Genomic DNA, 24,015 nt, shown 5'->3' on the forward strand with positions numbered 1-24,015 from the left:
ACACTTCACGAAGAGTAAGACCTGCATTATTTAATTTCCAGCAGCCTCTCCAGTCTCAACTGAAGTCACAGAGAAATCCTTCGTCCTCCTCAAACTTCAAATTAGAATTATTCTAAGTCGCCACAGAAAGAAAGTAATTTCTACTAGCAGAACCACTGGTCCAGACATTCTTACCCAGTTCTCTCCTCAATTGAAATTGGTGGCTTTCAATACTGGCCATACAATTGAAGCAACTGGGATGACTGATAAAATAACAATGCCCAGGCCCAGGCATTAAAAACACAAATATGCACTTGGTTCCTTATGACACATTATTGACCAGGGGATTCTGGCAGAAACTACCACCTGTAGCTGACAATTTGTTATGTAAGTTAATATTGAAACGTCTCTGGTCAATGATGTTTGGGCAACAAAAGACGAATTAATATGTCTCTGGTCAATAAATTGTTAATAGTTGTAAAATAAGTTTCTGAACTAAAGTTAATCCAACATGCTTGAATCAACTACTGATTAATATAGAATTCAATCACAATTTACTACATTAGTTTATTTGAAGGCTAGCATAGATTTTTTTGAAGACTACATAATTTATTAAATACACACACATGTATGTGTATACATGTATGAATTTCCCTCCTTGTCAGGAAACAAAACAATCTTGCTGATTTTTACAGGTAGAAAAAAGTACACCTGGATGTGTGCGTGCGCTAAGTCACTTCAGTCCTGTCCAACTCAGTGCAACCCTATGGACTGGAGCCCCCAGGCTCTTCTGTCCATGGGGATTCTCCAGGCAAGAATGATCAGAAGACAGCAAAAAGTTCTTCATGTACAGTAGGACATTTGTGACACTTCTTGCCTTAAAGTTTGTTTGTCTTTATTCTTGCAATCAGAGGACAGGCAAAAGAATATAATCTAACCTAGACTTAAACATTTCTCTGAGATCATATGAATCAGTTATTTCATCCTGCAGTCATCAGGACATTATTCCTCAGTTTCAAATCTCTCATCAAGCAATCTAATAAAGCTAAACTGAAACAAAAAGAAATGGTAATAATGTACCTTTCAGCACCCTACACAAAAAGGACCTTTTGATAATCAAAACTGTTCAAAGATTTTCCTCTGTGAGAAGACAATATAACAATGTGAGTCTGCACTCCCACAAATGTTTTCATTCTCAAGGTGGATGTCTTACTTGTGATGACTTATCCTGACAATAGCAAGCAATTTCAGGAAATGTTTAGCGTAATTGGTTTTTGTCCACACACAAACCCTTGGGACTCTATTTATATATATATTTGTATAGTATGCTTCAATTCACTACACCTTTTGGATAACTTCCAAGTTTTAAAGGACTGTGAGAATGAGAGAAAACAATAGTAATTAATAATTAAATTTTGGAAGCCAGAAAGCAGATGGAGTAATGGTAACTGGCTTAGCATTTGTAGGAAGCCTGAATTGCAAGGAGAAAATAATAGTTCAGAACCAATTCATTTACACTACAGAATTCTCAAGAAGCATCTGAACTCTGAGAAAGAGAGGGTTGGGCTAAACTAACAAGGTTTGAATGAAATCTATTAGAGAAGTAGTTAAGAGTCTTAGATCTGGGACTTCCCTGGTGGTTCAGTGACTTCCCTGGTGGCTCAGATGGTAAAGTGTCTGCCTACAGTGTGGGAGACCTGGGTTCAATCCCTGGGTTGGGAAGATCTCCTGGAGAAGGAAATGGCAACCCACTCTAGTATTCTTGCCTGGAAAATCCCATGGATGGAGGACCCTGGAAGGCTACAGTCCATGGGGTCACAAAGAGTCAGACACGACTGAGCAACTTCACTTTCACTTTCTTTTTAGTGGCTAAGACTCCACTCTCCCAATGCAGGTGCCCTGAGTTTGATCCCTGATCAGGGAACTAGATTCCACATACTGCAACTAAGACTTGGCATAGCTAAATAAATGAATACATTTTTTTTTTAAAAGAATCTCAGATACTCCTCCTCTATTCCATGCCACTGGGTAAATGCCCTACCTTAACCTCACAGAGGGCAATTCACTGAAGAGGGTAAAACATAGGGTCATAGAACTGGTGACACAGGCAGCTGAGGAAGTGGACACTATATAAAAAACAAAGGGATTATGTGATCACACACAAAATGAATGTAGATAGCCCATCTTCTTTTCCCATTCACTGGGGGAGATATTAAAAGCTAGCTCTTTACCCTTCAGGCAGTAGAGAAAAGATTTTCTATTGAATATGTGACCAGGCCAGAAGGAAAGACCTAAAGATAATGACATTATGTTGCTCACCACTCAACCAGATCACATTTCTTGAAACCAAAGTCAACAAGTTCTGCCACAAGTTCACAGTTTTCAATCAACTTTCCAACCACAGCATTGATCACATTTTGGGCTAAATAGTTCTTTGCTGTGCAAGGATTTCCTGTGCATCGTAGGGGGCCTAACAGCACCTCTAGCCTCTACCTGGAAATGCCAGTAGCACCCCCTCAGCCAGTTTTGCCAATCAAAAATGTCTCTAAACATTGTCAAATGTACCTAAAGAACCCCTGCCCTATTTCTACTCATTAATAGGCAACCAACCTCCCAAGATATCTGGAGAAGAGTCTCCAATTTGGATGACAGAGATCAAAACAGAAAAAGGAACTTAGAGGAAATAAGACTAAACAAGAAAAAAATTTCCAGCTATTAATACCATTAATATCCTTGGAAACATAACTATGAAACAAAAATGGAACTTTCAGAAAACAAGAACAGGGCTCTTGAAAAATAAGCATATGAAGAAATTTAAAACTCAACAGAAGGGCTGTCAGAAAAAGTTGAGGAAATTTCCCAGAAAGTAGAGCCAAAAGAACAAAGAAAATGGAGGGGAGGAACTCAAATAAGCCAAGAAAATTTCCCAGACCTTAATCCTGAGTTGCCCAAATTGAAAGGAACCACCAAGTGGAAAAGCAAAAAATAACATACAAGGGAACTCCCATAAGGTTATCAGCTGATGTCTCAGTCGAAACTCTGTAGGTCAGAAGGAAGTGGCACAATATATTTAAAGTTATGAAAGGGAAAAACCTACAACCAAGGATACTCTACCCAGCAAAGCTTTCATTCAGATTGAACAGACAAATCCAAAGCTTTACGGACAACCAAAAGCTAAGAGAATTCAGCACCACCAGACAAGTTTTGCAACAAACACTAAAGGAAATTCTCTTAAGTGTAAAAGAAAAGGCCACTACTAAAAACAAGAAAATTATCAATGGAAAAGATCCCCAGAAAAGGAAAACATAAAGTAAAGGTAGGAAATCATCTGCATACAAATAAGATACAAAACCAAGCAACAGTGAGAAGAGCATAACACAAATGCAGGATACTGGAAATACATTTGAAATTAAAAGACCAGGAACTTAAAAATAATCTTGTGTGTGTGTGTGTGTGTGTGTGTGTGTGTGTGTGTATATATATATATCCTCAGGTCATGAGGCTACCATGACCTGAATACCAAAGATGACCCAAAAAAAGAAAATTAAAGGCCAATATCATTGATGATGCTTTTGAATTGTGGTGTTGGGAGAAGACTCTTGGACAGCAAGGAGATCAAACCAGTCAATCCTAAAGGAAATCGATCCTGAATATTCATTGGAAGGACCGATGCTGAAGCTGAAACACCAATACATTGGCCACCTGATGCAAAGAGCTGACTCATTAGAAAAGACCCTGATGCTGGGAAAGATTGAAGGCAGGAGGAGAAGGGGATGACAGAGGATGAGACAGTTGGATGGCATCACCAACTCAATAGAAATGAGTTTGAGCAAGCTCCAGGAGATGGCGAAGGACAGGCAAGCCTGGCATGCTGCAGTCCTTGGAGTCACAAAGAGCCAGACACAACTAAGTGACTGAACAACAAATCACTGATATAGACATGAAATATATCACTGAATATAGACATGAAAATCTATATACTAACAAAATACTAACAATCTGAATCCAATAATACATTAAAAGGAGCATATACATGATCAAGTGGGATTTCTCCCAGGAATGAAAGGATTTTTCAGTATCCACAAATCAAACGTGGGATACACCACATCAACATATTGAAGAATAAAAACCATGTGATCATCTCAATAGCTGTAGAAAAAGCTTTTGACAAAATTCAACACCCATTTATGATAAAAAAATTTATGATAAAAAAGAAAGTGGGAATTGAGGGAATATATCTCAACATAATAAAGGTCATATATGACAAACCTACAGCTAACACCATACTCAAGGTGAAAATCTAAAAGCATTTCCCCTAAGATCAGGAACAAGACAAGGATGTCCATTCTTGCTACCTTTATTTACCATAGTTTTGGAAGTCCAAGCTGCAGTAATCAGAGAAGAAAAAGAAATCCAAATTGGAAAAGAAGTAGTAAAATTATCACTGCTTGCACATGATATGATACTATACATAGAAAATCCTAAAGTCGCTACCAGGAAACTACTAGGGCTCATCAATGAATGTGGTAAACTTGCAGGATGCAAAATTAATACACAGAAATGTCTTGCATTCCTATACACTAACAAAGAAAGATCAGAAAGAGAAATCAAGGAAACAATCCCATTTACCATCCTATCAAAAAGAATTAAAAAAAAAAAGAATAAAATACCTAGGAATAAACCTACCTAAGAAGACAAAAGACCTGTACTCTGAAAATTATAAGACAGTGATGAGAGCAATCAAAGATGACACAAATAGATGGAGAGACATACCATGTTCTTGGATTAGAAGAATCAATATTGTCAAAATGACTACAGTACCCAAGGCAATTTACAGATTCAATGTAATCCCTATTAAATTACCAATGGCATGTTTCACAGAACTAGAACAAAAAGAATTTCAAAATTTGCATGGAAACATAAACCCCAAATACCAAAAGTGATCTTGATAAAGAAAAAGGGAATCAGACTTGCTGACTGCAGACTGTACTACAAAGCTACAGTCATCAAAACAGTACAGTACTGGCACAAAAACAAAAATATAGATAAAATGGAACAGGATAGAAAGCCCAGAAATAAATCCATGTACTTATGGCCAATTAATCTACAACATGGAAGCAAAATTATACAATGCAGGAAAGACAGTTTCTTCAATAAATGGTGCTGGGAAAACTAGACAGTTACTTGTAAAAAAATGAAATCAAAACATTCTTTAGCACCATACAGAAAAATAAGCTCAAAATGGATTAAAGGCTTAAATACAAGATCAGATACTATAATACTCTTAGAGGAAAAGTAGGCAGAACACTCTTTTACATTAATTGCAGCAACATTTTTTTCTGATCTGTCTCCTAGAGTAATGGAAATAAAAGCAAAAATAAACAAATGGGACCTAATTAAACTCAAAAGCTTTTGCACGGTAAAGGAAATCATAAACAAAACAAAAGGCAGCCCACAGAATGGGAGAAAATATTTGCAAATGATGCAACTGACAAAGGATTAGTCTCCAAAATTTATAAACAGCTCTTAAGGCTCAGTATCAAAAAAACAAACCACCTAATCAAAAAACAGTCAGAAGACCTAAATAGATGTTTATCCAAAGAAGACTACAGATGGCCAAAAGAGACACATGAAAAGATGCTCAACATTGCTAATTATTAGAGAAATGCAAATCAAAACTACAATGAGATATTACCTCACACCTGTCAGAATGGCTATTATCAAAAAGCCTATAAACAGTAAATGCTGGAGAGGGTATGGAGAGAAGGGAACACTCCTGTTGGAGGGAATGTAAATTAGTACAGCCACTATGGAGAACAGTATGGAGGTCCCTTAAGAAATTAAACTTAGAGTTACCCTATGATCCAGCAATCCCACTCGTGGGCATATAACCAGAGAAATACATGGTTCAAAAGGATACATGCACCGCTGTGTTCATTGCAGTGCTATTTACAACAGCCAAGACATGGAAGCAATCTAAATGTTCATCGGCAGATGAATGGATAAAGAAGATGTGGTATATTTCTACAATGAAATACTACTTAGCTACAAAAAATGAAACAATGCTATTTTGCAGCAACATGGATGAACCTAGAGATTGTCATACTAAGACAAAAACAAATATCATATGATATTGCTTTTATGTGCAATCTAAAAAAATGATATGTGAACTTATTTACAAAACAGATATATATCCACAGACATAGAGTATGAATTTATGTTTACCAGGGGGAAGGGTAGAAGGAGGGATAGATTGGGAGTTTGGGATTGACAAGTAGACACTGCTGTAATTAAAATACATAATCAACAAGGACCTATTGTATAGCACAGGGAATGCTGCACAACATTCTGTAATAATCTAAATGGGAAGATAATTTATAAAAGAATAGTTACGTGTATAACTGAATCACTTTGCTGTATGCCTGAAACTAAAACAACATTGTACATCGACTATTCTCCAATATAAAATTTAAATGAAAAAAAGGACCCGCAAAGTACTCAGCAAAATAGGTACTAGATACATGTTCACAAGTGCCACCATGAAATTTAAGAACCCTGTGGGCCAGAGAACATTCAGATTTCCAGAAATAGGAGTAAGGGTGCACAAGGAGGAGAGGATAATACGGTTAATACACAGGAACTGCTGTGGTTTCCCATCTCTCAATGGCAACACTAGAGGCAATAAGACAGTAGAGCAATAAGACAGTAGAGCACCTTCCGAACCATGAAGAAAAATTATTTCTAACCTTTAAAGTCTACATCTAGTCAGAAAAATCAATAATAGTAAAAAAGAATTTTTTTTCAGACACAAAAAAACCTCAATACCTTATTTGCAATGCATACTTTCTTAAGACATTATTGTAGGATGTGTTTGCTAGAACAAGAGAGCAGACCAGTAAAAACAGGACAATCAAGGGACAGCAAATGCCTTCAACACAGGAATGAGAGTAAGATTTCAGGCTGCCAGCTATGCACTGAGCCATCAAAGATTCCCAATGCCACCTTTTAACTTGAAAACAGAAGAACCCCATAAGCTGGGGCCAGATTGCTCGGTTTTGCTTTTTCTGACCAGGGGCTGATGAGATTCCTGCTCCTCTCTGCTGCCCAGATCAGCAGAGGACTCTCACTTCACTCCACAGCAGTGTTCTCAGGAATAGCTGAGTGGGAGGCCGCCTCAGTGAACTGAAAAGCAGGAAATGCAGAGCAGCCCATGCCCCCTGACCGCATTCCAGCTGGATGTTCAGTACCCCGTCCTGCACTACAGCACGGATGTCCTGCCTGTGGAGAGCCCTGTGTTTGGGGATTTACTCGGGATCTTGCCAATGGATTTCTTAGCAGGGGCTCCTATATGTTCTCAGGTATGTGAAGCCAGACTGAACAAGAGGTTCTGTTTGTCTTCTCTTCCCTTCTGATTCTTCACACAATAGTGGTATTATTGCCCTTTCCTTACACAGCTAACTTTGTGCTTACTACTCATTTTTAATGAATAAACAATATACTGTTTAGGGATACATACGTAGATGGTAAAGCTATAAAGAAAATCAAAAGGAATCTTGAGTACAAAAGCCAGGATAATGGTTATGGGAGAAAGGGAGGTTATGATCAGAAAGGGGTACACAGGGGGCTTTTAAAGGTCTTAGTAATATTTTATTTTTAATTTGGAAAATAGATTCATGGGTTTTCAGTTCAGTTCAGTTGCTCAGTCGTGTCCGACTCTCTGCGACCCCATGAATCGCAGCACACCAGGCCTCCCTGTCCATCACCATCTCCCGGAGTTCACTCAGACTCACAATGGACGTGAGTTCATTTTATTAGCATTCTTTAAAATACCCATATGTGCAGGCACACAGACACACACACTATATACTCCTCCATACACATATTTCCTAGTTAAAAATAATTGTAACAGCTGAGGGATACATCCCTAAGATCTCACTAATTAAAAGAGGTCTTAATTTTTAAATATATGTACAATATAAATTATTTTAAATGACTTGTGTATATATATATATATATAAATGAAGAAAAACTGTGTTTATGTCTCGAACATAATAAAGTCAACATGGATTATGTTAACCGTAATTGTACATCTAACTGAACTTAATCCATTAAGCTATCACATGTAAACTTCAGAGTGACATCTATAATATAAAGTTCTCAAAGGTTTACAAACAAAAACTTACATATCTGAGGAGACCTTCAATAAATGGGGTGAACTTCCTGTGTCCTTCCTAGGAACTTCATTACATTTATAATGAATTGTGCGATGTACTACAATAGATGTAGGAAAAGCATGAAGAACAACCACCAATTAACCAAAGGGAAGATAAGGATGGGGGAAATGAAGCTGTTTGGTATTGCTGGCATGAAAAATTGGAGGGTGAGAAGTGGTTGGAAAAGGAGAAAGGCGTCAGAGACCACTGTGACAGAAGAAGGGAAAATAGGTTGAGGAGTGAATGGGGGCCACTCAGAAAGTTATTACATTAGCCTAAGCATAAGATGATAAAGACTTAAACCAATGCATCAGTAGATACAACTGAGAGAGACTTAAACTGACAAGCAACATAGTTAATTAGTGATTAGCTAGGGGATGGTTGGGGGTTGGTTGAAAGAATGACATACAGATTTCTGGCAAAACTTACAGGGTAAATAATGATACCACCAAATGAAAATGTGACTACTACAGGAGAAAGAACTGGTAGAAGGCTGAGAAAGAAAAGAGACACACAGCTGTGTTTTGAAAATACCAATTTCCAAATTATTCATTTCCATGGATCAAGGCAGAGATTTAGAGAGTGCAATTAGATAGGAGTATATAGTTTAAGGAAGGGTCAACATGTAGATGATGAAGACAACATCAACTACCATTTGCAGCATACCATGAGCCAAGCATGCTGCTGAGAACTCTATATAGATTCTCTCATTCATCATCAGATCAGATCAGATCAGTCACTCAGTCATGTCCGACTCTTTGTGACCCCATGAATCACAGCACGCCAGGCCTCCCTGTCCATCACCAACTCCCGGAGTTCACTCAGACTCACGTCCATCAAGTCAGTGATGCCATCCAGCCATCTCATCCTCTGTTGTCCCCTTCTCCTCATGCCCCCAATCCCTCCCAGCATCAGAGTCTTTTCCAGTGAGTCAACTCTTCGCATGAGGTGGCCAAAGTACTGGAGTTGCTGTATTAGGTATTATAAATAATCTAGAGGTGATTTAAAGTATATGAGAGGATGTGTATAAGTTACAGACAAATATTATGCCATTTTATAAGGGACTTGAGCATCAGAGGAGTTTGGTACTCACGGGGTTCTGGAAGCAATCCCCCATGGATATTGAAATGACTGTACTAACATTATCACAACTGTCAAATTCTGTGTGCATAATCCAGTCTTTATAAGCTGAAACTAATAATTATAGAAGTCTGACAGTATGAAATTACATTGTAAATCCTATTTATAAAAGGAATATATTCTGTTAATATGTCACGAACATCGGTTGTTTTCCAAATGCTACATTAGCCTATAACAGTATTGTTCAGTTCAGTTCAGTTGCTCAGTCGTGTCCCAGTCTTTGCAACCCCATGGAAGCCTGCCATTAATTACCACTCTGCACCTAATTAATATTTGAGCACGGAAGTTGCTATCTTCATTAACATATTTTTTTCCAGTCATACTTCCATGGAGTGCTGTTAATCTCTTCCCATCCAGAGCCATGTTGCATGGATCTCCATAATACGTTAGTTCTACTTCTGAATTAAATAAAATTTAAATTAGTTAGTGAAAGAAATTGCAAAGCCAGCAACACTTCTTTCTCTATTATTCATTTTAGTTGCATCAAGATTATGCAAAATTTATATAGTAGCATACAAGAAAAATGTAGTTAGCGAACACTCTAAAGGGTTTCTCAAATCAGCATCTTGTAGAATCCTGAAAGAATAAAAGTTTCTCTGTCAAGTAAGTTTAGTAAACTCCATATACAATCCCTACCCTCCACCGCCATTCCATATTCACATTACACATCAGCAGCCAAGTCCTGCAGTTAGGAAATAAACATCTCTCTACCATAGTCTACCCAAATCATCCATGTAGCACTTATTAATCATTAATGTTTCTCAAAAAACACTTTGGATATGATTATTTAAATTTTAATATTTATAACAAACAGTACAAATTATGATGTTGTAATAGCCAGGAATCACCCAGATTTTAAACAACATTTTTTCAGAAACAAATATTCTCCTCAAACATAGCACAGAAATTGCTTACATTCTTACAAGGGGGTCGGTAATCCGATTGTTTGCTTAGTAAAGGATGGAAAACATTTAACTGTGCGATTTAAATGTCAATTCATTAATAGTCCCAAAAGTAATTTACTTTTTACAAATGTTAATATAAGCATATTCAGCAGGCAATAATGCAACCTTTGGTCTTTTAACAAAAACAAAAACAAAAACAAAAACAACAGTTAACAAAAGGCAAAGCATACAAAGGAAATAAGCATTTATACCCAATTACTCAGCTCAGTGCAGGGCAGCAGAAAATAGGTTTTGAATCATGATTGTAGTCATCAGTTTCTAGGTCTAAAGAAGTAAAGTAGATGATCTGGAAAGTAATTGCTTTAGGAGAAAGAAATAAGGAATAAGAGTATAAAATAAGTGGATATAACTGCTTGTGTAAGATAGTAAAATTAAATATGCAAAGAGTTGGGGAATTTTTCAAGTTAGGTAAAGAACTGAAATCCTTGCATGTCACAAAGACTACGTGAGTTAGTAATGCTCAGTGTTAACCAGTTTCTCAAGGATGGTTCAACCTTTCAGTACTCATAAAAGGACTTCCTTTTAACTAATAAGGCACACAATATATTGGGCATGGAGGATAGGAAAAGACAGGGCCATCATATCCCACAACATGTCTGAAACTGAACTCCATCTAAAGGCCAACTCCGTACTTCCTTCCAGTTGCTTAGCCAAAAATTATGGTGCCAACCTTGATCCCTTTATTCTTTTCACATTGCAAATCCAATTCATTAGGAAATGCTCTTGGCTCTACTTTGCTGAGATATTCTATCTTTCCATTTGTTTCAAGAAAAATTTGTGACCAATTCGTCGAGCAATTTTACGATAGCTGAATTAAAACCATCATGAGATAATTCCAAAATCTGATTCAACTCACTATTGACCTCCTCTCATTCAAACTGTGGTTTTTCTGGTACTTGGTATGACAAATGGTTTTCAACTGTAGCCTGGATATTTTGGTCATTGTTAGGAGACCCTTGATCACAGATCTTCTATTTTAGTAGGCAGTTGCTCTATTTAGGTTTAGTGTATCAGCTCTAGACTAATTATGTGGGGTTTAGTTCCAGTGACAGTTTAGTTTTCGAAGACCTTACAATGCTATTTTGGTCTGCTTCATTCTTCTGGTGCTGCTGGGAGCTCCCAATCAATCCCTGTTGATGCAATCCTCAGGAACAAAAGGTGCTTCCCAGGGCCAGTTGCTAGCCTAGGGCAATCTTGAAGGAGAAGCTATCAGAAGCTACTGGGCCTGGGATTCTTTCTGCCATGAGGTGGAGGGCAGCAGGGAAGAGACTAGTATAGCAAGGTCTTTGCTCTTGCTGCTATTGTCAACAGGACAGATGACGGGCCTGGATTGTGGCATGGGGCCTGAAATGGCCATGTTCGCTGCTGCTGCTGGCAGGTCAGACTACATGGCAAGGCCCCAAGCTGTGGAGCAAGGGCTGGGATGGCTAACGCCTTTGCTGCTCCTGTTGGGGCTGTGGGCAGATCAGATTGCCCACTAGGCCCCAGATGTGGACCCAACTAGGTCTCTGTTGGGTTTCCCCTTTCCAAGTCCTCCGGTCAGTGAAAGCAGGCTTTTGTTTTTGTTTTCTATGCCCTGTGATGGGTTCTGGATAGTAGGTCTCTCTAACAGCCAGCCCAGGGATAATCAGAAGGTAAAAAGAAAACCTCATGAACTCTCCATAATGTCATTTTTGAAGTGCTGAGGTTCCTAGCTAGTCTGCCTTCTTTCCAACTTTCAGAGTTCTTTTGCTGCTGTCAGTTGAATAACTGCTCAGTTGTATTTCACGGGGAAAGGGCAGTTAAAAGTGAGTCTTACACCACCATGTCCTAAAAATGAAAGTCTGCATTTTCAACCTTTGCTAGCATTAGGAATCCATTCCATTCAAAACTGTGAGAGAAGTGAGTTCTTTTATATCCAAGTTAAAAAATTTTTATCCAAGTTAAAAATAGTAGCCATTAAGCTCATCAGGTTCATAACAGAGTATTCCATGACTTCTGGTTCAGAATTTTAGGATAAGTAACTGTAATGGGGTGTTCCTCCATGAGGCCCTTCCCCCATATCCTCTGTTTCAGCTCCTCTCAGAAGCTCCCATATAATAGTATCTCATGGATATTTCTTGACTTTTCCAGATGCTAAAAACCTCCAACAAATGGAAGCAATTAATCAATTGATGATCATGAGTACATACCTCCAGACATACTGGTGACTAAAGATTAATAAAGTTAACTGCCCTGTTACCTCAACATCAACCAATGTGCAGGGAACTGCACATGAACTGATCACACACCCTACAGCCACCCCTCCCTCACGTGTCCTTTAAAAATGCTTTGCTGAAACCCTTCAGGGAATGCAGGGTTGGGTGGGGGGCACAAGCTACCAGTGCCCTTACTTGGCCCCGCAAAAAACTTTTCTCTGTTTCAAACTCCTACAATTTGGTATTCTTTGATCACTGTGCATTAGGCACATGAGCCTGCATTTAGTATTGGTATTCTTCAAATCCTAAAAGGCTGAGAAACACAAAACTAGCAAAAGTAGACTAGAATAGGGGTGTCTTTCCATTCTCTCAACACATCAGGTATGCACACAAGCATATGTATACACACACACACTCATACTGCCTCACAGCCTTCCTGAGTCTAAACAGAGAGCTAAGACACCAGCATCTATTTAGCATATTTCAGTTATGGCACATTGGCTGGGAAGTGGTGTTTTTAATAACAATTTCATTATTGAGTCTTACACATTACAGAAAGTGAGAAAAGTTAGGGATTATAGTAATTTACATACATAAGGTTATTACAACTGAAGATCAACTTTTAAAAAAGATCTATTGGTAGACTACACTAGCTCTTTGAGGGTGAGGATTTTCTCTTATCCATCCTGTATCTCTAGCATGTAGAACTATGCCTGATATTATGGTAGTAAAGACTCAGTAAGTACTTTCTGGATAGACAAATGGACAGATATAGCCATTTTAGAATGCATAAACATAGCTGTCATCTTTAAGACAGTTGCATTATATTTCAGTTAATCTCAACTTACAGCTCTTTAATAGCTTTTATATCTCTTTAATCCCCTAGGGGTGATTTTCACTTATCTAGTAGAAATAAAAATTTTTCTTTATCAATGTTAATTGCCAAAAGTTAGATAAAAAGTTGTAAAATCATATACCAAGTTATTTAATTTTAAAATACTTCTTCAAAAATGAATTTTTTTTTTACTAGAGATGTTGATTGCCAATTCAAAATCCTTCTAATGTTATCATAATTAAAATTCAAAAAACACTCTTTTTTACTTCTAACATACACTAACATCTCTTCTTAAACACTTTGTTTTAATGCTTTAAAATAGGCCTTGTAAACTTGAGGCATTTTACAAAAATAGTCTCCTGTAATTGCAGAGAACCAAACACAGTTCCTAAAATTCGGAAAGCTTTTCAATCTAAAAGTTTATAAAATTAACTGTGACAAACATGAACTCAAAATTAATTAATTCAATCTTTCGTTTGACTATTTAAACAGTTTCAGTTAAGTTCAGTCAATCAGTCACGTCTGACTCTTTGCGACCCCATTGACCAAAGCACGCCAGGCCTCCCTGTCCATCACCAACTCCCGGAGTTTACTCAAACTCACGTCCATTGACTTGGTGATTCCATCCAACCATCTCATCCTATGTTGTCCCCTACTCCTCCTGCCTTCAATCTTTCCCAGCATCAGGGTCTTTTGAAATGAGTCAGCTCTTTGCATCAGGTGGTGAAAGCATCGGAGTTTCAGCTTCAACATCAGTCCTTCCAATGAACACCCAGGACTGATCTCCTTTAGGATGGACTGGTTGGATCTCCTTGCAGTCCAAGGGACTCTCAAGAGTCTTCTCCAACACCACAGTTCAAAAGCATCAATTCTTCGGTGCTCAGCTTTCTTTATAGTCCAACTCTCACATCCATACATGACTACGGGAAAAACCATAACCTTGACTAGACGAACCTTTGTTGGCAAGGTAATGTTTCTGCTTTTTAATACACTGTCTAGGTTGGTCATAACTTGCCTTCCAAGGAACAAGCGTCTTTTAATTTCATGGCTGCAGTCACCATCTGCAGTGATTCTGGAGCCCAGAAAAATAAAGTCAGCCACTGTTTCCCCATCTATTTCCCAGGAAGTGATGGGACCAGATGCCATGATCTTTGTTTTCTGAATGTTGAGCTTTAAGCCAACTTTTTCACTCTCCTCTTTCACTTTCATCAAGAGGCTCTTTAGTTCTTCACTTTCTGCCATAAGGGTGGTGTCATCTGCATATCTGAGGTTATTGATATTTCTCCCGGCAATCTTGATTCCAGCTTGTGCTTCATCCAGCCCAGCGTTTCTCATGATGCATTCTGCATATAAGTTAAATAGGCAGTATGACAATATACAGCCTTGACGTACTCCTTTTCCTATTTGGAACAAGTCTGTTGTTCCATGTCCAGTTCTAACTGTTCCTTTCTGACCTGCATACAGATTTCTCAAGAGGCAGATTACGTAGTCTGGTATTCCCATCTCTTTCAGAATTTTCCAGTTTGTTGTGATCTACACAGTCAAAGGCTTTGGCATAGTCAATAAAGCAGAAATAGATGTTTTTCTGGAACTCTCTTGCTTTTTCCATGATCCAGCAGATGTTGGCAATTTGATCTCTGATTCCTCTGCCTTTTCTAAAACCAGCTTGAACATCTGGAAGTTCACAGTTCACGTATTGCTAAAGCCTGGCTTGGAGAATTTTGAGCATTACTTTATTAGCGTGTGAGATGAGTGCACTTGTGTGGTAGTTTGAGTAATTGTTGGCATTTCCTTTCTTTGGGACAAATGAAAACTGACCTTTTCCAGTCCTGTGGCCACTGCTGAGTTTTCCAAATTTGCTGGCATACTGAGTGCAGCACTTTCACAGCATCATCTTTTAGGATTTGAAATAGCTCAACTGGAATTCCATCACCTCCACTAGTATGTTCGTAGTGATGCTTCCTAAGGCCCACTTGACTTCACATTCCAGGATGTCTGGCTCTAGGTGTGTGGTCACACCATTGTGATTATCTGGGTCATGAAGATCTTTTTTGTATAGTTCTTCTGTGTATTCTTGCCATCTCTTCTTAATATTTTCTGCTTCTGTTAGGTCCATACCATTTCTGTCCTTTATTGAGCCCATCTTTGCATGAAATGTTCCCTTGGTAGCTCTAATTTTCTTGAAGAAATCTTTAGTCTTTCCCATTCTATTGTTTTCCTCTATTTCTTTGCATTGATCACTGAGGAAGGCTTTTTTATCTCTCCTTGCTATTCTTTGGAACTCTGCATTCAAATGGGTATATCTTTCCTTTTCTCCTTTGCTTTTCGCTTCTCTTTTCACAGATATTTGTAAGGCCTCCTCAGACAGCCATTTTGCTTTTTTGCATTTCTTTTTCTTGGGCATGGTCTTGATCCCTGCCTCCTGTACAATGCCATGAACCTCCGTCCATAGTTCATCAGGCACTCTGTCTATCAGATCTAATCCTTTAAATCTATTTCTTACTTCCACTGTATAATCGTAAGGGATTTGATTTAGGTCATACCTGAATGGTCTAGTGGTTTTCCCCACCTTCTTCAATTTACATCTGAATTTGGCAATAAGGAGTTCATGGTCTGAGCCACAGTCCAGTCCTGGTCTTGTTTTTGCTGACTGTATAGAGCTCCATCTTTGGCTACAAAGAATATAATCAATCTGATTTTGGTGTTGGCCATCTAGTGATGTCCATGTGTGGAGTCTTCTCTTATGTTGTTGGAAGAGGGTGTTTGCTATGACCAGTGTGTTCTCTTGGCAGAACTCTATTAGCCTTTGCCCTGCTTCATTCTGTACTCCAAGGCTAAATTTGCCTGTTACTCCAGGTATTTCTTGACTTCTTACTTTTGCATTCTAGTCCCGTATAATGAAAAGGACATCTTTTTTGAGTGTTAGTTCTAAAAGGTCTTGTAGGTCTTCGTAGAACCATTCAACTTCAGCTTCTTCAGCATTACTGGTTGGGGCATAGACTTGGATTACTGTGATATTGAATGGTTTGCCTTGGAAATGAAGTCATTCTGTCATTTTTGAGATTGCACCCAAGTACTGCATTTTGGACTCTTTTGTTGACTATGATGGCCACCCCATTTCTTCTAAGGGATTCTTGCCCACAGTAGTAGATATAATGGTCATCTGAGTTAAATTCACCCATTTTAACAGTTTTAATCAGTTTACTTAAAACAAATTTCAGTTTGTATAATCTGACAAGATTAAGCCTCTATCACTATAATAGTTTATCCCCTCAGGATATAAAAAAATGGAAACAAACTACTTATTTTATCCACATGATCACCTTTTTGAGTGAAATTACAAGCAAATAAAGTCAAGACTTAGAAGACAATGAAACTTCACAGTTTCTAAATAATGGTGAATTGAAGACTGAGAATTTTAAGTACAGGCTTAAATCAGTAAATAGACATTAGATCATAAAATGAGAAACATTTTAACCAGTGACTATCGTTCAATTCATTAAAAATCAATACCCATGTAGTTAGTTTCCTGTACTTTAATCAAATCCTTTATTTTTTAGCAACCAATATGAAAAAAAATAAGGGATGAAGCATGAAGAATAGCTAGCTAGCATAGATACAAAATAGATGGTTTGGGATCATATAAAAGAACATGTTTTTAATCATGAATTTTCAGGCAGCTCCACTGAGTGACCACTGAAATTTTTAAAGGAAAAAAAAATGTATTCTACTAGCTAAGAATCCTTGCACCTTAATATTTCATAATGAATTTACAACTTCCTTTTGGTATGCCCAAGTGAAAAGAAAGTGAAGTCGCTCAGTTGTGTCCGACTCTTTGCGACCCCATGGACTGTAGCCCACCAGGCTCCTCCGTCCATGGGATTCTCCAGGCAAGAATACTGGAGTGAGTCGCCATTTCTTTCTCCAGGGGATCTTCCCGACCCAGGGATTGAACCCAGGTCTCCCGCATTGCAGGCAGACACTTTAACCTCTGAGCCACCAGGGAAGCCCAAGCAACCTGGAAATACAAACACTATAATTGTAAACATCGCTTAGAATGAAAAAGTCCCTTTAAGATAAGGTATGTTAACCCCTGAAAGACTACCTTTCTCCTCTCTGAATCAAAGCATAACATAATCAGAGCATAAACATAATATAATCATAATATAATAAAACATAACATAATCAGAGCATAAACGGAGCAGGCTTGAGTGTTCAAAAGACTTGGGGCTAAATCTTGCATCTGCCCATTACAAACTCTGATAACATTTGGCCACTTATTCAGTCTATCTGGGCTCACTTTATTTAAACTGTGAAATGGAGATAACAGTTACTCAAAGGTTCTGAAGAGATAATAGAAGGTATAAAGGGTTGTGCCTTACACATATGCACAGAGGGGACTTCTTCAAGGGTGATCTGTTGTTGACCTCTTCTTCTCCCCTAAAAAGTAAAAAATGTATGCCATACTACAAGGGTACGATTTCACTATCAAACCCAAGGATCAGGAAAGAACCAGAAAGTTCTGCTTTCAAGAATAGTAAAAAACCTGGACTAACCTTCCTACTGAAAAACAAAATAAAATCTGGATACACACACACACACACACACAATCTCGGAAGTATAAATATTAGATCAGATCAGATCAGTCGCTCAGTCGTGTCCGACTCTTTGCGACCCCATGAATCGCAGCATGCCAGGCCTCCCTGTCCATCACCAACTCCTGGAGTTCACCAAGACTCACGTCCATCGAGTCAGTGATGCCATCCAACCATCTCATCCTCTGTCGGCCCCTTCTCCTCCTGCCCCCAATCCCTTCCAGCATCAGAGTCTTTTCCAATGAGTCAACTCTTCGCATGAGGTGGCCAAAGTACTGGAGTTTTACCTTTAGCATCATTCCTTCCAAAGAAATCCCAGGGCTGATCTCCTTCAGAATGGACTGGTTGGATCTCCTTGCAGTCCAAGGGGCTCTCAAGAGTCTTCTCCAACACCACAGTTCAAAGCATCAATTCTTCCGTGCTCAGCCTTCTTCACAGTCCAACTCTCACATCCATACATGACCACTGGAAAAACCATAGCCTTGACTAGACAGACCTTTGTTGGCAAAGTAATGTCTCTGCTTTTCAATATGCTATCTAGGTTGGTCATAACTTTCCTTCCAAGGGGTAAGTGTCTTTTAATTTCATGGCTGCAGTCACCATCTGCAGTGATTTTGGAGCCCAGAAAAATAAAGTCTGACACTGTTTCCACTGTTTCCCCATCTATTTCCCATGAAGTGATGGGACCGGATGCCATGATCTTCATTTTCTGAATGTTGAGCTTTAAGCCAACTTTTTCACTCTCCAACTTCACTTTCATCAAGAGGCTTTTTAGTTCCTCTTCATTGTCTGCCATAAGGGTGGTGTCATCTGCATATCTGAGGTTATTGATGTTTCTCCCGGCAATCTTGATTCCAGCTTGTGTTTCTTCCAGCCCAGCATTTCTCATGATGTACTCTGCATATAAGTTAAATAAACAGGGTAACAATATACAGCCTTGACGTACTCCTTTAAGGTACTTCAATTTTGCCAGTTAAAGATGGAGGACAACAAGAGAAGCCAGAGCAGGAAGCTCAACCACACACAGCTATTTTTGCCCATAGGGCAATTCTCCACCCTTAGGAAGCAGTTGCCTCAAAGGGCCTCATAGAATGGAAGAGTGAAGAGAAAACTTGCAATCTACTTGATAAACCAACCCTCACTTTGTTCTCGTTTCTTCTGAAAGGCTGGATGGCAGTGAACGAAAAGCAAATCTAGTCTTGCATGGACTTGCCTAGCTCCTCATCATCTGGTAGTCTAAAATATAGAAGCTGGATTAAGGCAGTCCTGGCCATAAGCTCTTCCCTAAAAACCCAGCACAGGCAAATCTGCTCTTAAAGATAATGTTGTCTTAGCGTGAGCAAGCATCACGATAAGAGACAAAAGAAAAATACCAAGTTTCATCCACCTCATATAAATTTAAATGAAAAAAGAAAAATACCAAGGCATGGGATATTGAAACAAAAAGATATAATAGCCCAAATTTTAAACTCAGAGGATAGATTTCAGAGCAGCTGAAAGCTGAAGAATTAGTTAAGAGGAGTATAGATCAGAAGAAATTATCCAGAATATATCACGGAGAAAAACAAAGATAAAACAGACAAGATAACAGACTTGGATGAAATGAGAAGATTTAATGTATAATATGTTAATTGGGGTCCAAGGAGAGAAAGGAATGAGGTAGACAATATTTGAGGAAATGGCTGAGAATTTTTCACAGAACGATTTCATAGAATTTTCATCAGATTTGTCTATCCATAAATTCAAGATTCCTAGTGAATCACAACAAGATAAATAAAAATAAATCTATATGCCAAGACAAATCATTGAAAGACAAAGAGGGAAAAAACCTTAAAATAACCAGAGATCTTAAAAACAGATTGTCTTCAAAGAAGTGACAGTTTGACAGCTGACAACAGAAACCTGAAGACAATGAAATGGTGTATTCAATGATATAAAGTGCCATCCAAACTTCTGTATCCAGGGATTTCAATAATGAAAGCAAACTAAAGACAAACACAAACAGAAAGAGCATGTCTTGGCAGACCCACACTCAAGTTTCCAAAGGATACTTTTGGCAGGAGGAAAATTACCCCAGACAGAAGGTCAGAGACACAGCCAAGAATGAAGAACAAAATAAGACATAAATATGTGGGTAAATGTAAAAAATACTGACTATAAAAAACAACAAATAATAATGACTTCTGGGTTTACAAATATGGACAATTTAAATGTATGACAAACATTAACATATAAATTAAGAAGGGATAAAGTAAAAACATCCTAATATTCTTGCATTGGCAGCCATAAGGGCAGTAAGACATCAATATTATACCTTGTAAGTGCACAATACATGTTGCTATTTTAAGAAAACTACTAAAATATTTGAAGCACAGTGCTGAAGTTCCAATCTAAGTGAGGGCAGGGAGGGAATGGAGTGACCAAAAAAACACAATCACATAAGAGAGAAAAATGAAATGACAAGAAAGAAAGAAACAGGACAGGACAAAGCACAAAATAAAAAATTTAAACTCATATTACTGTTGTGTACTGGGAGTATGAAGAAATATACAAACAATAAGTATAATAAGTAAATTATTAAAAGGGGCTAAGTCTATAGAAAAAAAAATAATATTGAGGAACTGGATATACAAACCAAGGTGGGTTTAGTACCAGGTTTCAGTATTAAATACAGCAGTCAAGGTGGCCTTGTTAAGAAGGTAACCTCTAAGCAAAGACTCCTTCCCTCTCCATAGCTAACCTAAAGTCACGTACCTCCACTCCATTCACAGCTCTGAGACTACCACTATGGGGACCATTATTTTTAATGTATTGTACTCCTCCCAAGTTTGTTGCTCCTCTGTTTCCTTAAGGGTTTCTGAAAGAGGTCTTTCTTCCTGGACTTTCCCTGATGATGATAATAGCAGCAGTGCTACTGTTTATTGAACACTGATTATTTGTCAAGCATTCTAATAGGTGCTTTGCAAAATGTCTCATGCAATTTTCTCAATAGCTCTAGAAGAAACAGACTATTATTCCCATTTTACAGATAAGAACATTAACTTTAAACTCTTACCCAGGGTCCCACAGTTAATACAATGCAGAGCTAGAATTTTAATGTAAAATTGGCCTGGCTATAAGGTATGAGGGCTTTCCACTATCCATGCCATATATTGTGCCATTATTGCCAAGAACAATGAAAAGTGAATTGAGAAGGACAAAGACTCAGCAAATGGTCAGTAGGTGCTATTAGACACACTGAGACTCAGCAAATGGTCAGTAGGTGCTATTAGATACACTGAAGACACTCAACAAGCCCTTGACTCAGGATTCACAGAGGAGGTTTCATGACCAAGGATCAGCTACAGAAAAATGCTCAGAGAACTGGGTCTACAGACCACAATGGGAAACCAGTTAAGTCACTGTCAACAGCTATTCTTCCTGTCACCTGTCTGGTCTTCCTCTTGACTTGCTTTGGTTTGTTATGGTTCTTATTGTCAGCCTGAGCATGTCCAAGAAAACTTACTGTAAGCAATACTCTATGTTTTCTGATCTCATTTCCTTTCTCTGAACTGTAATGTCTTGATTTTGCTTCTTGTATTTTATGCTGGGTTCTTTCCCCCAAACAACAAAAATTTAAAGTCTAAGAAACAGGAAAACTTGAACTTCTTCAGGCATAGTATTTTTGGTAAATTCTTATTTTAATTGAAGTATAGTTGATTTAAAATGTTGCGTTAGTTTCCAGTGTACAGCAAAGTTATAAGAATTATAAAGTACTTTTAAATATTCTTTCCCATTATAATTTATTATAGGATAGTCAATATAGTTCCTTGTGCTGTAAAGTAGGACCTCAGTGTTTATCTATTTTATATTTAATAGTTTTTAATCTGCTAATCCCAAGATCCTAATTTATTCTCCCTTTTCAGTCCATGGGGTCTGAACTGATCCCCTTTTCCCCTTTGGTAACCATAAGTTTATTTTCTATGTCTGTGAGTCTGTTTCTGTTTTCTAAATAAGTTCATTTGTGTCATATTTCAATTCCACATATAAGTGATACCATGTATTTGTCTTCCCTCTGTCAGACTTAACTTCACTTAGTATGGTAATTTTTAGGTCCATCCATGTAGCTACAAATGGCATTATTTCATTCTTTTTTATGATTGCATAATATATATATGTGTGTGTGTGTGTGTGTGTGTGTGTGTGTGTGTGTATTTGTTGTTGTTCACTAAGTTGTGTTCAACTCTTTGTGACCCCATGGACTGCAGCAAGCCAGGTTCCCCTGTCCTACACTATCTCCTGGAGTTTGCTCAAATTCATGTCCGTTGAGTCAGTGATGCTATCTAACCATCTCATCCTCTGCTGCCCCCTTCTCCTTTTGCCTTCAATCTTTCCCAGCATCAGCATCTTTTCCAATGAGTCAGCTCTTTGCATCAGGAGGCCAAAATATTGGAGCTTCAGGGTTGATTTCCTTTAGGATTGACTGGTTTGATCTCCTGGCAGTCCAAGGGACTCTCAAGAATCTTCTCCGACACCACAATTCAAAAGCATCCATTCTTCAGTGCTCAACCTTCTTTAGGTCCAACTCTCACATTCATACATGACTAGGAAAAACCACAGATTTGAGTATACAGGCCTTTGTCGGCAAAGTGTGTATACATAGCATATTTTCTTTATCCGTTCATCTGTCAGTGGACATTTAGGTTGCTTCCATGTCTTGGCTATTGTAAATAGTACCACTATGAACTTGGGGGTGCATGTATATTTTTGAATTATAGTTTTGTCCAGATATATGCCCAGGATAGGATTGCTGGATCATATGGCGACTCTATTTCTAGTTTTTTAAGGAAACTTCAAACTGTTATCCATAGGGGCTGCACCAATTTACATTCCCACCAACAACGCAGGAGGGCTCCCTTTTTTGAGAATTTCTTAGGCAATACCTAATTCTGTCAAGCCATTCCTGTTACACTCAGTCACTGGGAGTACCCTAAAAACCTACAATCAACCTACCAATGAGTTGGATTCTTTTTCTTTTAGGGGGAGAAGTGGTGTTGGGGAAGGGAGACATGCTGTCTCTAATAATCTGGAGAGAAATGAGAATGAAGCCTATAAGCTGTATTATGTTTTTTTTTTCTTTTTGCATAACAAATTATCACACATTTAACAGTTTAAAATAGTATCCTTCATGATATCTAAAGTTTCTGTGGGTCAGGAGTCCAGATGGCTCAGTTAGGTTCTCTGCTTAGGGTCTCACAGGCTCAAATCCAAGTATCAGCCAGACTGTGCTCTTATCTAGAGGCTCTGGAGAAGAATCCACTTCCAAGCTCAATTCAGGTTGTTGGCCGACTTCAGTTCTTTGCAGCTGTAGTTGACTAAAGTCCATTTCCTTGCTGACTGTTAGCAAGCCTCAGAGCTCCTAGAGCCCACCTGTATTCCCTACCAGTTCCTTCCAAAATCTTCAAGCCAGCAATGGGAAATCTCTCTCATTTCAGAGCCGTTTCACATCTCTTGCTCCTAGGCAATCTCTTTTAGATCAATCCTCTTTACTCAAATTTATTTTTTAAAAATCACATCACTTCCATGAACAGAAAAAGTTATCAGTTGCCATAAATAGACCTTAAAAATAAATAGAACTAAAAAAATAACACTAGAAATTCTAAACACTAAAATTCAGATAGGCACTGCTGCCTTTATTCCAGAGGCTGTGGGCTGGAGGAGAACTTTCACTCGAAGGGGGCAGGTGGGAGGGAAGCTACGTTGGCTATTAATGTTACATTAAAACAAACCATGAACTTTCTCAAAGGTATTACAGTAATCAGAAAGCCTGAATGAAGACTACAGAGAATTCCATCTGTTTATTACTGTTTACTTAACAATTTATTGGGGTACCATCTAAAATCATACAGCCTATTGCAATACCTGTCACTCACTTCAGGAAATATTACTGTAAGCCCTGGTTAAAATCTGGACTGAAAGAAAAGTGGTGTAGGGTTTTTCTAAAGGATTTTGAATTCTGTATCATAATAAAATCAGTAAAATACAAATAAAAAGACCATAAGCAGATTAAACCTAAAAAGAGCATGGTTAATGAAATGCCCTGAATTCCGATACAAATATACATACCTTGAG

The 24,015-nt window shown here is 38.2% G+C and overlaps 1 protein-coding gene across 1 annotated transcript in view; it reads right to left on the reverse strand.

Annotated features, from left to right (window-relative positions):
- CASK (calcium/calmodulin dependent serine protein kinase) overlaps positions 1-24,015 on the reverse strand; it is a gene marked incomplete in the record, with an annotated part of 361,613 nt that overhangs the window by 286,346 nt on the left and 51,252 nt on the right.

The sequence above is a fragment of the Bubalus bubalis genome, chromosome X (assembly GCF_019923935.1).
Source record: "Bubalus bubalis isolate 160015118507 breed Murrah chromosome X, NDDB_SH_1, whole genome shotgun sequence".
NCBI classification, from domain to species: domain Eukaryota; kingdom Metazoa; phylum Chordata; class Mammalia; order Artiodactyla; family Bovidae; genus Bubalus; species Bubalus bubalis.